Raw genomic sequence first — 22257 nt, 5'->3', positions numbered from 1 at the left:
TATGTTGACCTGGCAGACAGACAAATGATGATTCTCCCCTCTGTCCTTACACTAAAGAGTGTTGAATCTTCCCATTTTGAATCATCAAGCAAACCTTGGGCACAATTGCCCAAATGTTAAGATGACATCAGGTTTAAGTGGCTGTGTGTTGTTCTTGTCAAGCTTTTATTGCAGATACCTGAAACCTCCTTAAAGACCATGTTTGGCAGTCACTTCAGATGAGGATTGGTTTTTATAACAAAGTGTCTTCCACACAGAGCTCCTTAAATCCCAGGGGAACCTAACACTGTGTTAAGGCTACCTCCACAGTTTTTTTCAGTCATGTAGTGATTTATAGCACAGGGCTTTTGGAATTAAAATCTTGTCAGTAGCGGAGTCAGAAATGAGACTTGATCTGAGACTTTGAGCAGTCATGTAGCTTTTCTGGCCTGGACTCTGCTGTGTGGGCGTTTGTACTGATAGGGATTTAGCAGGAGGCTCCAGCCTGCTTGTTGGTATGAGCTGGTATAGTGTGTGGTTCAATTCAGTGTCATCAGATACATCCAGGGGTGTGTGGCCCTCCGCATTCAGAGCATGTTGTCTGCTGCCTTCTTTTAGATGGGAATAAGTGCTCAAGGAGGTAATGGAGAAGAGGGTCTAGAGCAGTTTGTTTTGTTTGTGTGTCTGCCAGATGAGTGGAAATGTCTGTGGGAGAGGAGTGGGGTTGCTAGCTCTCCCTTCTTGTGCAGAAAATGCAAAGGTGGATGACAAGTCCTTTAAGTCTCCTTCCTGCAATGTCTGTTAGGGCTTGTGAATGTTAATGGTGGGTCAGGTCATAAGAAGTCGCTTGCATGACTTTGTTATGCCTGCATCAGTTCGAGTTTATTCATGTCTCTGGATCAATCCTGTTCAACATGCAGCTGTCCTTGCCCTGCTTTGGCAGACTGCTGAAGCCACTGAGTATCCCTAACTCTGCATTGGGAGGGGGGTTGCCACTGAAATGCTGATTGTGGAAGTAGGCAAATGAGAGAAAAGTCATTTGAGTTGACTACATGTGGAAAAAATGCTCCCTCCTCTTCTTCAGTAGAAGTATGCTAGTTGTGGAGGTTTATAACTTGTAACCTTAATGGAAAAGTACAGTATTTCCTTTTTAAAAAGCTTTTCTGTTACCTGTTGCTCAGTGGAAGAATCATACATACTGCTCATACAAGAGGGAAGACAGGCCTGTGCCTCCTTACATGTGGCAAAGCCTGAAAGCTTTCCCAATGCACATTCTCCTGCGCTCCCTCTATAAAGCTGAAGGGAACAGTAGATTCTGGCCTGTCCCTCTGATTAATGGCTCCTTTAATAAGGGACTCCTGGGGGTTAACATTCGAGGTTCATACTTGTGGATGTTCTCAATCATGTCAATTTCCCTTTCTGAGGAGAAGCCTTTAGAAACTGATCCCTTCAACAATAGTAGGAGTTACTGAAATCTTGTTTGTCTCTTCTTCCTTTGCTCCATCATACCCCCACTGTTTTCCCTGTCTTCAGAGTGGTGTGACAGAGCAATGCTGATCCTTTTGCTGGAGGCTTGCACTAGAGAACAAGGTGACTAGCACCAAGAAATCATTGTGCCATCCAGGGGAATGTGATGTGCCTGCAGTGCTTCAGCTCACACCCTAAACTCTGACTTCAGAGGCAGGAAACTAAGCTGACAGGGATGCTAGTAAAATACGAGGCCAGTCATCTCATGTGACTTTGAAGGAGACTGCAGAGCATGGTCTCTCTAGCCTGCTGGGTCAGGGATCACTGCCCTTCAGTGGGAGAAGTCCTGGGAGGTGGCTGCCAAAGGTTGTTCTCACAGTGTTGTAGAGTAGGGTTTGAGAGAGCTAGGCAGAAGTATGCAGGCATGGAAGGACTGAATAGTTGAAGTTCAGGTCTTTTTCTAGCAGAGCAAACTGTTTATCAACTGCTTGATTAGTCATCTCATCTGTTTTCCCAGTTTATAGCTGGGTTATCCTTTCTCTTTGTCAAGTGAATTATACAATCATGTTAAACCAACTTGACTATTTGTTCCCAGAGCGGCAAAATAGGTAACTTACTCTTTGCACAATAATCAAGCAACAATTTGCTAGTTTGATTTTTGTTTGCCTAGTTGTTTTTTATCTGAGCTTAGTCTTGCACTTTTTCAATGCAAAAGCGCTTCCCTCGCGTGTCCCCAGAGGCAAGCCACGTGCACGCTGCTTGGACTCTTACATGCCAGCTTGGTGTCCAGATATGGGATGGCTGTTTTATTCCACTTCCTCCTTTTTGTTCAAGTCTCCTGAGCCCCAAATTTTTCAGGATCACAGTAGCTGTTCCCTCCGCAGGCAGAGGATGTCAGTGCTTATTAGCCAGACTTTTTACTAAGGATATGAATTGCCATTCCCAGTGTGCTTGCAACAATTAGTATTCATATTTCTTGGAGTCTTGAAGGCTCTGGGACATTTGCAGGTTGTGTTTGAGTAAACTCAGCTATGACAAGTTTTTGTAGCTCGTAGTGATCCGTCTGCTGAAAGTATGTGGTGCTCTTTTTCTTCTTTTTTTTTTCTCCAATACCAAATTACAGTGCAGACAAAAATCCTAATTAGAGAACCAGGCTATAAAAAGAAAAGGCAGTTTTCCTTTGACTTGCTTTCCCAGGCTGCAAGTATGGGTCATGTCCTGTGTTGTAAACTGATGTGGCTCTTTTGACTTCATTAGCACAGTAGTGATTTATATCGGCTGATGCTTTGAGCCCAAGAATTTATTCACTTGGCTGTAACTGGTATGAGACATATCCAGAACTTTCTTTGGAAGGTGCCTGCTGCTGGGGAAGGGACGGATATCCCAAAGACCTTAGAACAATGCAAGGAATTATGGATGTGTTTGACTTGCTCCATAATAACTGAACTCTTGTACTCTAGCCAAGACCTGCATGAAGGAAGAGCTTATCCGATGATGCAGTTGGTCATAATTTTTTCAAGACTTCGTTTGTTCTGTGCCTGATTTAAACTACAGCACTTGAGACAGTCTTTTGAATGCTGCAAAAATATTTAAGTGTAAGCTATGAATTCAAGCAGAAACAAAGAATAGGAAAACTGAAAGGAGTATTACATACTGTGAATGCATTACATTTTTCCTTGCACAATTAAATGGAATGATGTTGTTATCAAATCTTGCTTTAATGCCTGTCTCTCAGAGACAGAGTATGCATTCAAACCAGGCTGTATTGGAGGTTCTTCAATAGAATGGAATAAATAGCAGAATTATAATGACTTCTTCATTGTAAACCTACCTGAAAGGAGTCCTTGAACTTTGCAAGTGGGGCATAAGGATGTAAGTGGAGGTCTACCAGGTAACAGAGATTTTAAGATTTCTCCTCTTTTGCTTGGGCTACCTACTATGGTGTATTTAACCTAGGAAGTTCAGAAACTCAGGGAAGTGTTGCAAAATGAACATGCTGGTCACCCTGTAAGTGTTCTGTGCAGCACTTTTTTCCAAGAAAAAGAGGTAGATCCAGGACAAAAATGCTGAAGTACAGCAAGCATAGTGAAGGGAGTGATATTTGGCTCTAATTCTAACTGAGCACTGTAAATCCAGACTAATGATTCTGATTCTGGGAGAAGTGATGGAGGCTGCTGATGACCAGACCTTCACTTCCTACCACTCTCTAGGGTTTATAGAGTAATGGGCAGTAACACAAAATCTGCTGTAGCTCAAGTAGCAAAGGGGATGAGAGAGGTGGTGAGCAGCTTGTCAGGCCTCATCTTGATCCCAGACTGAGGTCAAATGAACTATTCTTCTGGGAAGCCTTCTTGTTTTGTCCCCATCGCAACTGGAGATGTGTCCTGATGGTGGTTTGAGGTTTTGGACCTCTGCTTGCTTTTCCTGAGTTGCAGCAAGTGGCTTTGTTCCTATAAATCTGTAGTGTTGACAAAAATGTATCCCTCAGCAGAACAATTCTCAAAGAAAACTTGAAACAGTTGGGGTTTGGAGAAATAACAAACTTAAATATTCAGGCAGTCTTGACAAGACATACAGAGTGTCAGTAGGGACTGTGATTGTGCATGTGGCTGTTGCGTGAGTACAGCTGCTGTTCCTGTGAATCAGCAGGTGTATTACTATTGCTTTTAAGCAACTTCCATAAAAGTAACAGTAAATTAATGAATGTGGGGGCACTTTGTCAATCCTGAAGCAGATTCTAGATCAAATTCACAGTCTTTCCAATAACAAAAGTGATTTTAAAGCTTTCTAAAGGTTTACGTGGTTTCATGGCAAGTGTCCTAGAAGTAGGAGACAGGTGAAATGCTGGAGTGTCAGATACCGGATCTGTATTTCAGCATATCTTTGTCAAATATCACACTTCTTGCAGGAACATAAGAGGCAAAAAAACCTGAAGAAGCTGAAGAGCATTCTAACAGCACATAACCCCTAAAACACTCTCTACAGCTTACTGGAACAGGGCCTTACATAATAATTTAGCAAATGCCATAAATGAACTGCAGCTGTTAATTGAGGTGGCCTGAAGTTGGAGAAGGCTGATGTCTTCTGATACCTGTCTTGTCTTGCATTTTGTGGTCTGGAAAACTGATAGTGTGCAAAAAGCCATTAAGTACCATCTTCAGAAACTTGCTATAAGTGTCTCTTTCTTTTGTAGTTACGTTTTAATGGTCCATTACTGTAACAGTAAACCAGTACTGAACACCAGTCGTTGCTCTTGTCCTTGAGTGGTTAGAGCTGCTGTCTACTATCTGTTCTCGCTTAAAGCTTGATCCAAAATCAACAGGGAAAAATGTGCATTTACCTGGCTGGGTTTTGGATTTGGCTTGTTTTAATTTACATTAAATTAAAGATTGGAAGATGCTGGTTTTCTTCTACTACATGCACCAACTAATGCATTTAAACTGCTGTGCCATGCAACATATTGCTGTATGTTCAGCAGCAGTTCATAACTGCAATTTGTTATTTACCTGGCAAAGTTCTGTTCTGCTCGAAGTACCAACATCTGTGCTTAGCTTTCTTGTATTATAAAATCATAGCAATCACACTGAGTTTTAAAATAAAAATGTGCTAATGGGAATCATGCCCAGGTCTGACTGAAAAACCGATGGTGGGTTGTTTTATTGTCTTTTATACTCTAAGCAGATAATCCCCAGGAATGGTGGTTGGCTGTCTAACCACATGTGTTAAACACAAAAACTGGCTTTGAGGCAGCAACTAAAATGAAACCTATTTCCAGCTACCTAAAAACTTTCTGTTCAGCCTTCTAGAGTAGGTACAGTTGGAAAAGTTTGAGTTGAAGTCTTTCACATCTTCTTTTTGGTGCTTCAGTAACCTTCCTGTTTAATTTACAGCACAGGCATTGACTTCACCTTCTCAAAATGTTGTATTTCAGAACAAGAACAATGTGATTTTGCTGCTCTTGTTAAAGGCATCTGATACATTAAATAATAAAGCAAGTTGCAGCACATGTTGAGGGAAAATACTGAACGGCTTCTGGTCTTGCTCTCGGTTGAGCTGTGTAGGTTTTCACAATGGTCTTATATGAGTCTGAGAGAATAAGATGAGGGTGCAGAGAAGGTGACTTGAGGTCTTCAGTTCATCTGCTCCTGTATGGAGGGGGGGAGAAGCAACTCTTCTGATGCTTGGTGTAGCTCATTGTCGCACTGGAGGATGTGGCTCTGCTGTTGGTCAGACTGTCTCAGGGCTGCTACCCTGTCTCCTCTGCCCTGGTGCTGGTGTGACCCAGGGGTTGAGTTCTCTGAGCCTGCTCTTTGGCAGAAAATAGCTGTTTGAGAGGGGAGCTGGCATGGGATGGGTATGACCACAGCAGATTTAAAGCGACTTAACATTGCCATGAAGCCTCTGCTTCCTGGGAGCAAGAACTTGTCTGCTTGTAGCCTTTGGAAATGTGCAACGCCGCTGTATTTGGAAAGAAGGCAAAGCATCTTGTCTTAGCTTTGACAAGATTAGGGGATGGTGGTAGATTTCATGCTAGTATCATAGGAATTGCTGCTAGGCTTAAATTAAGTCCTTTCATGATTTTCCTCAGAAACATCTCTGTTTTTGAGCTGGAGGGGTCTTTGAATGTTTGTCAAGCCAAGTAATCTTTGTCCCACTCAAGTCCTTTGATATCTGAAGATAAGTAAAATGCAGCTGTTCCAGTGAAGTCTGGCAACAAATTACTGTAACATCTCTGCTCCACCTTTCATGTGCAAATGATGAGACTGGGTAATCATTATCTTTCAACTGCTTTATTAAGCATCTTGAAAAACATTATGTTTTAATCTGGCTTGTCAGACATAAACAAAAAACAGCCTTGGATTTTGATGCTGGCACTGTTAGTGATACCTGGTGGCTGAGCAGAGCCAGCACGAGGCAGCTTCTCTCCTTCTCCTTGAAAACTCCGTTTTCAGAGTATGAGGATATTTGATTTTCATCACTGGTTACTTTAATTGCAGTCAGAACACCTAGTAAGCAAGAATTTTCAGTGAAAGGAGGGGAAAGTGTGTGGAAATAGCATAGCCTACAGGTGGGCTTTGTAGAGTCAGTCAATAACATAGTGGGAACTGTTGGAGAAATACCTGCTGTGTGAATATTAGTAGTTGCAGTGTACAGAAAGCATGGAACAGAAGCCTGGCAAAAATGCTGCTGCTGCTGTTCTGTCATTGGCAGCAAATGTTTGTTGCACTTCTGTGTTAAAGCTACATGGGATTTGGTTTCAGTTTCAAAGTTTAGTAACTTAATAAAAACACATGATCAGATACATTAATAATAAAAATAGACTTTAACAGTTGATGCTTCTTAAAAATTGCAGCAAGCTGGTACCAGCACCACACATTCTGCTGAATTTAGACTACAGAGACTTGTTTACAGTGGGAGCTTGTGCAGCCTTTAATAGGAACCTCTGCTCAACTCCATGCTTTGCTTTAGCTGGTAACCCACATAAGAACAAGCAAATAACCACTCTTTTCTGTCCCTCCAAACTCATGTTTGTTGTCTTACAGTTGCAGATTGTGGCTCTGACAGTACTCAAAAAGGCAAAATAGAAGAATCCCCCAATTATGTCTACCTAAAGATAGTCTCAAGTAAAACTATTTATTGTTCTCTTCCTTGGTCTGACCCTTTTTATTTAATATAGTGAAGCTGCTCTAACAGGTGGCTTGACCATATAAAACCACTGGTGAGGAAGACTTGGCAAATGATCCACCTTTTAAGGTCCCTATGAGGGAATTTTCCACTATTTATCTTTCCTTACCTTTGTAGTCAAAACAAGAGATTCTGTTTCCTGCTCGTGGCTCAGGTTTTTTCCTGTTGTGCCTAGCTGTCACTTCCCTTCTGTAAGTGATGGAAACAAGTACAATGTGCAGATAATAATGAAATGCACTTGACAGTCACTTCTTTGACACTGGATTTTACCTGAAGAGACCTCACAAGCTCGAAGCAGCTTTCATGTAGTGAGGGAGGGTTGATAGCACAATGCAAATACAAACATTAACTCAAGATTCAGGCCTTAAGAAATAGGCTTTCTGCTAAATTTCTGAAGTGCTCTAAACTTCAGTACACTAAAGGGCTTATGACAACTTAGTTGGCAGACTCTTGCACTGAAAGCAAACATGCAGTGAAGGATGTCTCTGCTAGGTGTTTGTAGTAGGCATTGAAAAATTAACTTGAAATATAACTCAACTCAAACCATTTTTTTTAAGTGACTGAAAGCTCCTCTTTTGTCTTCAGACTACCTGTGTTGCTGGGATTGCATGATCCAAATTTAAATATGTCAGCATTAATACTGCGTAAGAACTCTGGATATTTTTCAACTCCAAGAGAGAAAGTGGTTTGGGGGAGGTTGAAAGAACTCTTTCTTGAACCTGCCCCTGATGATGATCTACTCAAATCTTATTTTTTCCTCTGTGCTATGTTTAGAGTAGCAAAGAATCCTGTGGGAATATTAAGGAAACTATTAACCTAGAAAACTTCAGTGTTGTTCTTGCTCTTCAGTCCCCTGCCATATGCTGACATTAAGTAACCTCTAAAAACTTCATATGAAGAACTTGTATACCACTCATCTCTCCCCCCCCCTAATTTTCTTGTATTTTTTCTATTCCGCTTCTTTCTTCCATTTACTGCTTTTTCTTCCTTTCAGCTCTCAGCTTTCTACTCCTTGCCTTAGCTTTTTAATTGCTCTGCAAGGCTGTAGCTCACTGAGTGGGAGAGTGTGTGTTGGGTGAAACTGTGCAGGTGCTGGTGCCTGTTTTACTCTAAGTGCTAGAAGAAGGCTTGGAGAACATTGGCATCAGTGGGGGGAACGGCAGTGACAGAGCAGGTATGGAAATAGCAATCGGTGAGGAAAAACTGCCTGTTACCGTGGGTCTTAGACCAATTCGTATTCTTCTCTGATTACCCCTTTGCATTAGAAATAATAGAGGAGTTGAGAATTAAAAAAAAAAAAATGAACATTGTGAAATTTTGAAGGAGAATGTTTATTTAATTTGAATTTACGTATGAAAAAGAAATTACGTACTGCCTGGTGTCTGTGGAAGTTGAAGAGCTGGAATCCAGCAGAGCTGCCGGAAGGCACTGTCTTGGCATGGCGAGGGCACTGTGAGGCTACCCAGCTGCTGGCAGCGGTGGGCTGCTAGACAGTGTTTCTGCTTCTTCAGCTGCTGTAGGTGAAAACGACTGTTTCCTTTAAAGCTGAGGCACCAGCTGAGGATGTGAAAAGGCCTAAAGCTGTTTTTCTCATCTGTGAATGTCACTGAGGTGTGATAAGAGGTCTGTCAGTTATGACTTCAGGTTGGATACTGATGGCAACCAGTTTGTTCACTTTATTAGCCTGCTTTATTGCTGCTTCGTTTTCATTCTGTCAAGCTATTTGGTAGTTTTAGTAGTATGTAGCCAGCAGATGCAGTGATTTTGTTTACAAAATAATGTCATCTTTACATTTTTGCTTTCATGTACTTAGTAAGGTCTAGTTTTAAACACAGCAGGCATGAGTAAAGGGGAGAAAAAAAACCACATTGTGTTAACCAGAAAACCATAAAGTTTCAGAATTCCCCCCAAACTGCAAGAATCTGAATGAATGAATGCTTTACAATGGAGCCCATAAATAAGTCCAGAAGTAGTGTCTTTGTGACTAGCAACAAGAAAAAATGGTGTTCCCTAAGCTTGCATTCCTTGAAGCTGCATAATTCTAACGATTTACCCTTTGGGGGGGGGGGGGGGGGGGGAAGTATAGCACACTTGAAGTACAGTATGCAGCAAGACATTTTAAAAATTTTGTTTCAGAGCAATTCTTAGCTGAGACAAAGATTATCAATAGCAGGAGGAGTCACAATGTCTGCTGTGTCTGCATTACTCCTCAGTCATTTGAAAGTGCAGTGGACACTTGTGCAACATACTTGTTGCTTTTAAAACCTCTGCCTGAGTATTAGAGAGAGGAGAGGGTAGCGTACAGGGAGCCAACTTAACATTTATGCATTAAGTGCTGGTACAAGCTCTCTCCTCAAGCCTGAATTGTCTCTAAAGCTACAGATGACCTCTTCATGGTGGGTTTTACCTGTACCTCTCAACAAAATGTGAAATTCTTGTTTCCAGTGTTAAACTGAACTTGGATCCTACAGTGCTATGGTTGAAAAGTTGCTGCTTCATCTGTTAGGTTGCTTCATGAAGGAGTTACTTTTCCATGTGGGTAACCACATGATGTCTCCATTTATCAGCTTGTTGCACCTGAAAAGTTGTATCCCAAGGGTTTCCCCTGGACAGACAATAATTGTGGTGCAGACAGTGCTGCTGCCGATTTGCTAGTGAGCTTTACATTTGCAAGAGTAACTGAAAATGCTAATTCTGGTCATGATTTTCTCTAGGTCTGGCTAACACCTCTTCTTGTGTAAATAGGCCAAGCCCAGAGGCACATCAGATTCTTTTTTTGTTTTAGTTGATTTCAGTAATAGTGTGGCTGGTGCCTTTCTGACCTCTTCAAGGTATCTGTGCCTGCACTGGGCCATGACTATGAAAAACAGGAAACTTTTTTAACTTCACTCTTCTGTCGGGTCTCTTGCCTTTTGCTTGTGGATGCAAAGGTGCTGGTGAGAGTATTGCAGAATTTCCCCTTCCCTGTTTTTTGGCTGACTTCAAAGGCTGTGTGACAGCATTACCTGGCAGCTCTTGTCACAGTGTAGAGTTTGGTGCATAACGTTTCTTGCACTGAAAGAGAGGAATTGAATAGCTGTCTGCAGACTGTCCTGAGGGTCCCAGCCTGCCCCCTAGAAGAGCACTGGCTTGTGCTGTATTTTGCTTTAATTGGGATTTAATTTCTCCTTCCTTGATCTATTTGGCTACCATACTATAGCACACCTCCCCCTGCCACGTGCAGTTTCGCAGTCACCTTACAGGGGACATATGGTGTAACGAAGTAGTATGGTATGTGTGGGTTGGAATACAGGTTCTATGTTAGATGTTGTTCATTGCTGTATGCTGATCTCTGTTGTACAAGCACTGCAGGGCACTCTGGGGTAGGGGGAGGTATTTAAGCTCATCTCAGGCAAGCCATGTCATCCAGAGGGGATGGAGAGGAGAGGGGGAGCACTGGGAGAAGCTGCAGACTGGATATCCGTTGTGATTTAACAAGTGCTGCTGCGGGCAAAGTGGCTTGGCAGTACCTCAAAACCTATCTCCCCTCCCTGAAACATTCCCAGAAGCAGCTGGCCACAGGAGCCAGCTCATGGGTTGCAGATCACAGGAAACAGCTTGCCACAACAAACTTGGCTTCCTCTGCCGAGATGACCCTCAGCAAGGGTATGTGTCATCTGCTGTGGGAAGTGCACAGTGGTGGTGAGCAAGAGGAAGGGTGTTGTTGAAGGTACACACAAAGCCCTGTCTTAGAGTAGGCTTCGCCAGTGTTGAACCCCAGACCATGTGGAGAGCATCCCTGCAACTAACTTGTCATACCTCTGGATGCCTGGAGTAAGGCTGGACAGCAGTACTTCCCAGAGTGGTTTGAGGTTTTTTTTTCAGTGCTGTGCCTCAGTTGGTCCCAGTTCAGTTGGTAAGTGGTGGCTATGTCCCACACCCTTCCTCTCACCAGTTGCAACCCAAGTTCCCAGAGCCATGTTGCATCATGAGGAAGTACTGGAGCTGCAGAGCGTGGTGCAGGTGCCTTTCTACCCTGATGGGTATCATACATGTGTGGGTAGCATGCTCTTGGGTCTTGTTGGTCTGGTTTATGGGTGTGTTGTGCTTATCTTGGAAAATCACAGTCACTAGCTCCATCTGTCTTCAGAAATGTTATTGCCTCTGTCTCAGACCACTTCAGTTCCCTGTGGATGTCCCAGGAGAACTGAAAGAGAGAAGTGTGAAGAAGATACTGCTGTATGTGCATCAGCAGCAACCATGAGAGGAAATTGTTTCCCTGCTAGTGTAAACCTGGTTAGCTAGGTTGCTTGCTAGCACTTGCTGAATGGTACCCTTCCATGGTGACTCTCTTGCAACTGGTGTGGACTGAGTAATTTCAGCAAACCAGGTCTCCCTGCCTTAAAAGCCTCCTGGCAGTACAAGGCACGTCAGTGTTGGCAACGTGTATTGCTGGATAGCTGCTTGCATATAGAAAATAACAAGGAGAAGTTGCATCCCTGCTGAGGAGGGATCACTGTGGAGGGAATGCTGCTAGAAGTATTTCTGGGGTTGTGCTGAGGTCCAAAGGTTTTTAAAGGCAGCTTGCTACAGTCCTGTGTCTGTAAGGTGCACAAAGGCTCTGGCGTGGCCTCGCATCCCTCTTGCGTGATGGGGCTGTGTCAGCTCATGTGGACTGGCGTGGCTTACAGACCAGAGCACGTTCATGCTCCGTGACGTGCAGTTGTGGAATCTGTTACTCAGATTTGGTTCCTGCTGTCTTGCTGAGACATGGTTCCTGAGTCTTAGTGTTTGTACTGGTTGAAGGAAAACGTAAGATTTGCTTATGTTATTAGCTTTCATGCAGCCTAAAATAACTGCTTTGTTACTCAATGCAGTCAAGGAATCCCTCTCCTCTTGAATGTGGCGCTCAGCTACAGTGCATGCGGATCGTCTTTGCAACCTGATCCAATGCGCAGATACCAGAAGCGGTGAGCTTTGGTGCAGAGCACTAGGGAAGAGTTCAAGATCTAAGGGGAAGTCTTGTCCCCGTGCAGATGCAGCCTGGATCTCTTGGGGTCACGCTGCATGTTCACTTGCAACTGTGCAGTTAGCTGCTTCGTTAGCTTGCAGGAGGGGGTCTTATGGTTCTGAGATTGCAGTCTTCATATCACTGAGGTTTCTTCCAAAACCTACCTACCTACAAACAGAAAGTTTTAGTGCAATTCAAAAAGCGGAGGAAGAGAGAACGCACAGGAAGTTATAAACATCTATGGGAAAGATGGGGAAAGAACTGAAAAAAAAGGCAAAATCTCGCTGGTTTGAAAGAGGAACCCAGAAAGGACTTGGGTTCTGAATTCACATGCTCTGTCTGCAAAACCTCCCTTCCTAGATCTATTGCCTCAAGACTTCTTTTAAGGTAGTTAAAACATGAATCATTTTAAAACAATAAGCTTAACTATTTCTTTGTAGCACATAGTGTTTGCAACCAGCTGGCTTGAAAATGCATGTGCAGAAACAGTAGCTGTTCTCAACAGCAATTTGAGAGGCCTAAGGAGCTGATATCTCGCTGTCTGGCTAGAACGGCTTTTGGAGACACCCTACCAGGGAGGACATCACAAGGAGGCTGGATGTTGAATTCGGGTACTAAAGTACAGAATAGGGTTCAAGCTTTTTATCTCTGTCAATGGCACTGAGAATATTGGCACTTGGAAGAAACAGTGTCGCTGCATGTAATGTTTATCTATACTTGATATGTTTATCTAAATCTCAACATCAGTTCTTGGCAGGTTGGATGTCAGTAAAATAAGACAAGTTCTGCTGTAAGGTGTGGAAGAATAGAGCTACTGAAATACAGCCCCTGAATTTGCTTGCGTTGTAGTGCTTATATGGGGAGCTTTTCTTTTCACTGTTCAGAATGGTGTTTCTTCTGGAAACAGAGGGTGGGAGGCTGATGATTACCAAGCTACTAGTTCACATAAGTGGTGCGTCTGCCAGTGTGGTGGCACAGTCACGGCCACTAGCCACTCCTGAATAATATAATCATTTCCATGATAAAGCATGTGAGCCCTTGCAGCTTGCAGAATTCTGCTTTCCCAACAGCTGAAGGTGGGTAAGCTTTCATTTTTTAAGTTGTGGGGTTTGGTGGTTTTTTTGGGGTTGGTGTTTTTTTTTTTTTATGATGGGCAAGTTACATGCCTAACTCTTTATCATCCCACTAAGAGCTGGGTGAACAGCTTTTGCACTGGCCTGATAAATAAGCTTTTCTTGTTGAAAAAAAAAAAACAATCAAGTGTTTTTAAGACACTTAGATCCCATGCTACTTAGTTATTTTTAATGATAAAATGAGGGGAAAAAAACCTAAAGAGTTTGGGTGTGTTGTCTAGTGTACCTTCAACTGGAAATCTACATCAGCTGGGAAATAGTTGCCAGCTAATGGCTTTAAAATAGTTACAATGAGTAATCTGCTCAGAACACATGTATGCATTTCTGAGTGGTTTACTTTGATTGATTAAAAAAACCCGAACAAATACACAGTTCCACTGTGGTTTTTTTAAACTTGTTTCCTGTCTGTCGTTTTCTCTCTCTGTCCCTCCATGCACCAGCATGATACAGCTGCTGTGCTCTGCTGCTTATTATTTGTACCCTGATTCCTAGCCCTCCCAAGGGGGCAATGACCAGTAGCAATCTGAATAGGCAGCAGCCCGGGACCTTTGGAGGACGATGAGATTCAAAGCTGAGGTGCCAGGTTCAATTCAAACCCTATAAAGACTCCAAGGAGCAGACCCCTTCCTCCAAATTGGTTTAGAAGATTCTGAGTCCTCGTATATGAAGGCGGTTGTGTCTGACAGCTCAGAGGATCTGACACGACCAGTGCAAGACAAAAGTCCTTGTGTGTCTGTGGGAGCTCACTTGCCCAATGGATGTGTAAATTGGGAGCTGGTAAACAGCTTCCTCTCTTCAGACATAGTGTGCTTGTCTGTTTTCAAAGCAAAAGAAGATGTTTAAAGGGAACTCTACAACCGCAGCCATCTTCCTCGTGGTCATCTCTGTGTGCGTCCCTCTGGAAATGCTAAATATGGTATTTTGTGCCTGGAGTTTAAGCACAGATTTATAGGAAGGGAAGGCAGTTTTATTTCAAGTGTTTTGAAACTCTGTGGCTTACAACCTTTTTTTTAATTGAGATATATTTACGAGAAGTCTAGGGCATATGTTACTCCCTGCTGCTCTCTGTGTGGCAAAATTTGGAGAGAAACGTCACCTCATATAGCCATTCAGTAACTTTTTCAGCCAGGCCCTCTTTGAGATGAAGAATTTTCATTTTAAATTATCTGAATTAAAAAAAAAAAAAAAAAAAAAAAAAAACACAAAAAAACAAATAAACAAAAAAAAAAAACCCAACAAAACAAAAAAAACCCCCACAAACAAACAAAAAAAACCCAAACCAACCAAAACCAACAACTTTTTCTGTACGTTCACTAGCTTCTGCAACTTCTGGGAGGTGTTACATATCCAGCTTTATTATCTCAGCAGAAGTTGGGTAAACAACTCCTGCGCTAGCGTGACACATTCAAAACAGTCAAAGAAAAGCTGCTTCAGAGCACATCACTTCTGTAGGTAAAGAGAGAAGCTACGTTCTGGGTGTGTTGTCTCATATACCTGTATTATCTTTGTGAGGCAGGTGAGATACCAGGTCCTTAAATAACAACTCTGGTCTTAAACAAGCATTTCATAATGAGGTTATTTGACTCATCAGCTGCTGGGAATAGCAGCCCAAGTCCATTTTGCTTGTGGGGAAAGGGCTCCCTGGGAGAGGCTTTGTGAAGGCTTAGCACGATTCTCTGTCTGCCACTGCATTAGTCTGTATTTTCTCTTGTGGTTGGGATGCAGCGTGGTGGTAAATTGGTTAAGCTTGGGGCATGAGGTCCTCTCCTAGGCTGCTCTGTGTAGCTCCATGGTCCTTTTGCAGAAAAAGGAGAAAGAGACCTTATTTTGGAGTGTTGCCACTGTGTCTGCAGAATCATGACCATGAAAACTGCTGAAGGGGGTCTGTGCTAAATAACAAGTGTCGTATGCCAATGGTTATTTTTGGTGGTTTCAATTACAATCCTTCTTTCTCTGAGAACCGCACTGGTGTTTGTGTAAATGGATGCTGAATCGCAACAGTAAAGCCACTGACTACCTAAGCCAAACCCGAAGAAGAGTGGACACGTTTGCAGCAATGTGCCTGCTCTTCTCAGCTGTTGCAGCCCATGACCCTCACCCTCTTCCTTGTGTAAACATGGATGGAAGCAGTCAGAGACATTTTTGTTTAGGAGCAATATCAGGAGGCTTAACTGCGAAGAGGCAGCACAGACGATGGAGCAGTGGTTAGGCTTTTCAGGCTTTGTCTCAGTGGGAAAGTATGAATGCATTTAATACTGTATTTGCACTCTTGGCTGGCTGGGACCCAGCCCTGACCACAGTGCCTGCTGATGCTGCAGGGATTGCTTTGGCTTCTAGCACACGGATGAAGGAAAAGCACTTTTGGGAGCTTATTAGTAGGTTGAGAAGAGCAACCTTCTTTGCCTCCTTTCACTTTTCTCTTTTTTTTTTTTTTTTTTTTTTCCCCTTCTTTCAGCAAGACTCACTGTTTAGACATCTTGTGAATGAATGGCGGAAAGTCTTTGACTTCTGTTTTGAGGGGAAGCCAGGAGTGACTAACATTCCTTAATCTGATTTTATTGCACATTCTTGTCTTGGATATGTTTTCTCTTTTTTCCCAAACAAGAAGAAGAAAACAATCCCTGTTGCAAGTGGCTTCTAAGCTCTGTCTTCCTGTAGCTCCACATGTAGCACTCTGTATCCATTTGGGAACTGACTTTGTGTATTGTTTTGTTTTCATGCAAAAGATCTTTCTGCAAACTGTGACTTGAATAAAAGCAGGAGGGAGTTCAGATGCTACGAGTCTCTGGTGTCAGCTGAGGCAGGCAGCAGATAATCCCTGCTCTGTTCTGTACATTCATTAGCATTCTAGAAATACCTGATGTGTCTGTTTCCTGATTAGGAGATCTCTAGTCAAATGCTCATTTTCTCACAGGAAACAAAGTATTCAGAATTTCTCTGGAAAAATTTAGGAATGCCTTTCCGTGTGCATAACTGTGGCTTTTTTTTGTTTGCACGTGTTGCTGGCCCCTGTTTGTTTCTTTGCCAAAAGCTTTACCAGGATGCAGAGAGGTCCCTAACAAAGTGCACTGGCTCCCTCCCTGCACCCCCATTAATTCCAATTTCTGCCTCTTCCTTTAATCGGCAGATGTGGGAGATGGGCTTGATAGGAATTGAGAGAGGTTAAAATGGTTTGAAGGGGAGGGTAGTCTAAAGAAATGTGATCAAAGCCGCCTATTATCACTGAAATATGAGTATTGCTATTGATGCTTGTTTATAGCTTGTTAAGTCTTAAGTGCGTGTACAGTTTCATTTTATAGGCAGATGGCTTTTAAGTAAAACAACTTCTTGGTGTGCTCTCCTAAAGTGAAACACCGCTTCCTTCCTTCCCCCCTGCACCCGCAAAGTAAAGTTTAAAGTCTACAGCTACCAGGAGTGCTCGATTCTACCAAAGACAAAATGTATCCTGTTTGTTTAATAAATAATCAGCTGGCTTTGATTTTTGGCTTAATTTAGTCCAAGTGCTTGGGGGTGGAGAGATGGGAATGCAGTGTTGGGGGTGGAGACTTTCAAGGAAAAACTCAAGGAGTAGAAAATTAAAGTAGCAGAGGATATATCCTCCATCCAGGCTGGAGAGACAGCACTGTGCCACATGTTGTTGCTCATAGCTTCAAAGAACGAAACAGCAATTCCCAAGAAAGTATGTTACAGTTAACATACTCCTAGTTAGGTAAACTTCAGCTGCTTTATTTAGCTCTGGCAATGCTGGGTGTTTTTATTTGCAAAGCCCTTGCTTCTAGAGCCTGTGGTCGACTTCTGAGGCACTTCTGCAAGTTGTCTAGTTTTCATAGTTGCCAAGGAAAAAACTTCGACCCGAAAACACAAGCAGAACAAGTATCTAAGGGCCTAGTTGCACAGGCAGTGGTACAGGCAGTTGCATTTTGGCTGCTTCTGTGCTCTCTTGGCTGGACATGAACTGGTTTTGCTCCAGAAGCCACATAGTTGGGTTAGCGTGGTGCCAAGCTTGGATTCCTGTGCCTGGTGTCTGGAGCAGGCTGGGAGAGCAGCCGTTTGCTGTGGACGGGAGAGCAGTGCCCTTGGCCTTGGCGCTCCAGGGGTAAACTAACAGAACTACATGTATTTATATTTTTTCCCTGTGCTGTGCTCTTTTTTGGGGAGGAAGTGGAGGAAGGGAATTACAATGTGTGGCTAGCACCAGATATTCACTATACTATAAACAGATATTTGCTCTACTACACGTGGATTTTTCTAGCATAGGTGGTGTGACAGTTACTTAACAGCATTAATACAGGTATCTGCACCAAAAAGGGCTGCTAGGTGACAGCCAACAAATGCATGCCCTCCAGGGTCAGATTTTTCTTCAAAACTTTGTATAGGCTCTATCGCTAAGTGTTACAGGAAAGAAGAAAATGGGTGGTTTCCAGAGGCTAACCTCAGTCCTTTGATGATGACTCACAACCATGGGGACTAAAAGGAAAGGTGGTGGCCTCACTGAAAACTGAGTGCCTCTGTGAGGAGTGGGACTGAAGGAGGCTGCTCTTTGAAGGCAGAGAAGCAAACCCCCCTGCAAGCATGGGGGTCTGGCTTTGTTACTCACACTGTTCTCCTAGCCTGATTTCAGTCCCCCTTTGCATGCACCGAGTTACCCTGGTCATTGCTTCCGGAACCAGCTGGGGAGAATGATGCAGGCAATTGCCATCAGCCTTGAGAGTGACTGGGGTAATGGAGGGAGGAAAAAAATGCCAGTGTGTTGAGGTAAAACTCCTGAAGAGGAGGAAAACTTACTTGCTGAAGTTTTTCCACTTATACCCAGTTTTCTGCAGCACAGCAGTTCTTTGCTTGGCAGTGTCTTTCATATTGCTATTGTACTGAGGCTCGTAAGACTTTGAATTATAGTATGCATGCTAATAAGAATTTATTGTTTTTTGCCCTTGAAATGAATGAAAACACTCCCACTCAGTATCTTGAATCTGGAGAAAAGTACACTGTTCCGCTTGTGCCATCCTCTCCCCTTTCCCAAGCACTCTTTTGTGCAGTGAGAAGTTGCTGCAGATCCGCTGTGTAGTTTTGTGCAGCCTGTTCCCCCTGCTGCCAGAAGTGTAACCTGTGCCTGTCTTTGTGCTGGCAAAGGTGGATCTTTGGAAAACTGGGGAGGACATGCATGTGGGAGGGGAAAAAGTACATGGTCCTATATTAAGCTGAGACAGCAACTGAAAGTCTTGGGAGTGTTTTGACTATTGCTTGAAGCTCTTAGAGGCATATAAAAGAGGGGGAGGAATTTACATTCTCTGCCAAAGCTTCCCACAAGTTACAATTTCTTTTTAAAAGAGAGTTTATTATAAATGGCCAAATTGTGCTTTCAGACCCTGCAGTCTAGCAAAGCATCCAACTTTTCTTGTCCTATGGCCCTGCACATCAATGTCCCGAAAGCGTGGTGGAAGCTTGTGATAAGGCCCACTTTTGGGGGGAGGTTCCTCAACTGGGGAGCTCTGAGTTACCAGATCAGCTGGGCAGCTGCCGTCTTTCCCGCTCCACCAGTAAGTGGACTTGCTGGACTCCCTGTGCCAGTGTCCTTGCCCTGGCTGCTGCTTCCCAGGCATCGATTCCCTCCCTGCTCCAGCAGCAGCCCAGCACCTAGCTGGTGCGATGGACATCTCTGTTGCAGTGTCTTCCTCCTCCCTCTCCACTCCCGGGCTTGAGCCGCTTCGTAAGCAATGCTGCAAGTGAGGGGAGGCTACTTCAAAAGCAGCTGTAAAAGCTGCTCCTAAAGTCAATAGTTTCATCCAGCGTGGTCAATGGCAAACTAGAGAACACCTCAGAAAAACATGCTGCAGTGACAAATGTAGCGGGATGTATTCATCAATAAAACTAGCACACTGGCATCTGAGAAGCAATTTGGCCTGGGGGAGCCTCTGTTTAATGTGCTGTGTCCTTTTTTTGGGTGTTAACCCTTCATCTCGGGAAAGAAAGGTCCAGAGGTGAGCAGTGAGAAGGCAAAGAGGCTTAGGAAAGTTTTCCTTCTGTTTTTCCCCAAATTAACCAGATTAATTGAGGGAGAAGAAAATAGGTCTGACACTGGTGTGGGGTAAAGGCATTGGAAGATAGCTATGTCTGCTTTTCATGTTTTGATTTGGATCAGTATGGCACTTCTGAAGTAAACCTCCTGATTCCCCCCTTCCCTGCCCCGTGGGCTGGCTGCATTGCAGAGCAGCGTCAGGGCGTGCAAGCTCAGTTCCTTCTACCGAAAACAAAACCAGAGGCTGCATGTCCAAAGCCCACCCGGCTCACCTCATGTGCTGGGTGTTTGGTCTCTGGCAGGAGACCTGGTCTGAAGTAAAAGCTTTGTAAACCTTTAGTCTGGATGTCAGGACCTTCTATATCATTGTCTTGCAGATTGCTTCAAGTGGGCCAAACTACTTGGTCATGCAGAGCTAGCTTTCGTTTCGTGGTATAGAAGGACAGACTGCCCAGACAGAAGGCTGGAAATGGTGAATCTCATCCTTCTGTGGCTGCAAACCCTATGTGCAGACCTCCACATGACAGTGGAGATGTGTGGCAGACTTTTATGCTCCCTTCCAGTGGATTTGGGGTTTTTTTATTGTTATTTTTTATAACTGCCTTTCACACTGTCATTGAAGGTTGCCAGGAGCCCTTTTCTCATCATCTTGTTGGCTCTCCCTTCCTGGGAGATAATTGACTTTTGTCGCACTGTGGAGAATCGCACTAAATAGTCTCTTGAGGTGCTTTCCCAGCCCCTGCGTATCAAACTCCTGTACAAGCGGTACATGGTAGGAGTTTTCCTCATCTGTGTGCTCCCACAGACCTATTTAGAAATGCATGTGTACCTTTCACCATAAGTGTATGCTTTTGTTCCAGTCTTAGAGTATTTTGCCCAGATTCAAATGGTTAGGAAGGTGAATAAGAGAAAATCAAACATAAAGTGGGGGAAGAAGAGGTGTGCTTTTCTCTAGAACAGGGTAAGAAAGGGTAGCATGAGAAGGATTGGACCCACTAGAAGTGAAGTACTAGCTTTCCTCATGGGCACTGCTTATTTTATGTCAGCAAGGTGCAGGAGGAATTGGTGCTCTGTGTGCCGTGTGTGCTACAATTTGCCTGCAGCCAGTTTCTGGCTGAGCAAATTTCTTACCTGTGTGTGAGCGGGTGGAGCAAACAACAAGTCAGCTTCTCTGTCGTCTCCTAAATCCCACTGGTAGTTTTTGTTCCAAAACAACGTGGTTTAGATATATGCTAGAGATCCCATGGTGCAGTCTGCTGTGTTCTTGGAGATGGATCTCCTCACCCTTCGCCCTCCATGTGTCTGGATGACTTTTGTTTTCAAACACGCTTGACCTAAAGACGTGTGTTATTCTGACCCTCTGAAGTCCAAGTCTACCATTTGCCTCATGTAACAAGTGACTGGCAGGTTGGAAAATGCAAGTAAACTTGTGCAATGCTGTTGTCCTTGGATTATGATCTCACTGCTGCAATTCCCAACACCATCCATGTAACTACTTGCTTACTGTTAAAACTGAAACCCCAAAGCTGCAAGTCGTTTTTTTTAGGAGAATGGAAGAAAGGAGAGCATATTGCTTCCTCTTCCCTCCTCTTCCCCCCCCCCCCCCAAATTTGAAATTGCCTAAAATGGGAGAGGAGGGAGAATTATTGACTAATGTGAATAGTCAATAAATAAAACCTAATCTGAATTAAGGATGCCGTGTCTCAAATGGCACACGCCTCACGTAAGTTCATCATGCTGTATGTTTGGCTTTGGCCAGCTCGGGAGGCAATTCTGGCCATTAACCAGCCATTAATTTCTCTGTGTCTGTGTGGTTGGGATGTACTCCCAACACAGGAGAGAGCGAAGTGTTAAAGGCTCACTAGTCATCTTGTTTTGAAGCTCCGAGACGGACGTGTGTCAGTGTTCCTTAAACCCTCTTGGGTGTTGGTGACCTGATGCAGTTGCACAGCTCAGCGACTGGGTCTTTTGCAGGGCTCTCCATTACTGAGTTTGTAGCTTGTGCCCTTTATCTTGCCTCTTCTTGGGGAGCCTGCTGCTTGCAGTGGTGGTTGGCCATGCTCTGCTCTGTTCAGGTACATCAGATGTTTGCTGTGAAGTAGCTGAGTGGGAGAAAAGCCTCCGTCTTTGGTGGCTAGACTGGTTTTTGCACTGATGATGACTTCATCTTTTGACTATGCAATGTGTCTGAGACTAGGTCTGCTGGAGACACACCTGAGTAACTTCAGTTGTGGAGATTATTAAAGAAAAATGCTCCCCCTCTAGTTATAATAAAACTTCTGCCATCCATTTCCTGAGTCTTAGCGTAAAGGTAGTCTCTGAGTGAACTATTATGTTACTACTTTTTTTTTTTTTTAATTTCTCCCTTGTTGTTTGACTAGCACTCAATGCCAGCATTGCTGGATCAAGTTAAACTCAGAAGACCTAGTTTTGCTGCCTTTATTTGAGGGAAGGAAATAGTATGCTACTCTGTCCTAGAAAAGGAAATCCTCCCTGGATCGAAGCATAAAAACTTGATTCCATTTAAACATGGCATGTTATAGCAGGAAAGGGCTGGAGTGCCTTGAACCTGCTTGGGTTTAGACTTTTTGTTGTCCAGCCTGGTTTCTGTTAACTTCTTAAAATGCTCTCTGCTGGAGTTCACTTATGTTGGAAGCTGCTGTTCACCTCCTTGATCTTTGTATCTAAGTCGGCAGTTATAAGGCATAAGGAATTCACAGCAGAGTCTTGACTGCTTAGTCTCTTCTACTTAGTAAGCAGAAGAGGCCTCAACAACATACTATGAATCTCCAGGTTTGGATTAATTCAGTCTGAAATTAAGGTTGCTTTGCATTACAACCTTGTGGCCACCTGCACTGGGCTGTACCTAATTTGTAGCATATGCTTCTACCCCCACTTTTAAAGAAGCATTTCCTGGCTGTCGCCTCCATCTCAGGGCCTGTGGGATCTGGCATCAAACATTGTTTGTGTTCATTCATGGGGATAGA

General features: G+C 43.6%; 1 protein-coding gene across 1 annotated transcript in view; it reads left to right on the top strand.

The window, feature by feature from the left end:
* PARD6G (par-6 family cell polarity regulator gamma) overlaps nt 1–22257 on the top strand; it is a 69324-nt gene that overhangs the window by 14582 nt on the left and 32485 nt on the right. The window lies entirely within an intron of this gene.

The sequence above is a fragment of the Mycteria americana genome, chromosome 2 (genome assembly GCF_035582795.1).
Source record: "Mycteria americana isolate JAX WOST 10 ecotype Jacksonville Zoo and Gardens chromosome 2, USCA_MyAme_1.0, whole genome shotgun sequence".
Classification (NCBI taxonomy): Eukaryota; Metazoa; Chordata; class Aves; order Ciconiiformes; family Ciconiidae; genus Mycteria; species Mycteria americana.
This window is presented reverse-complemented; position numbering and strand designations above follow the sequence as displayed.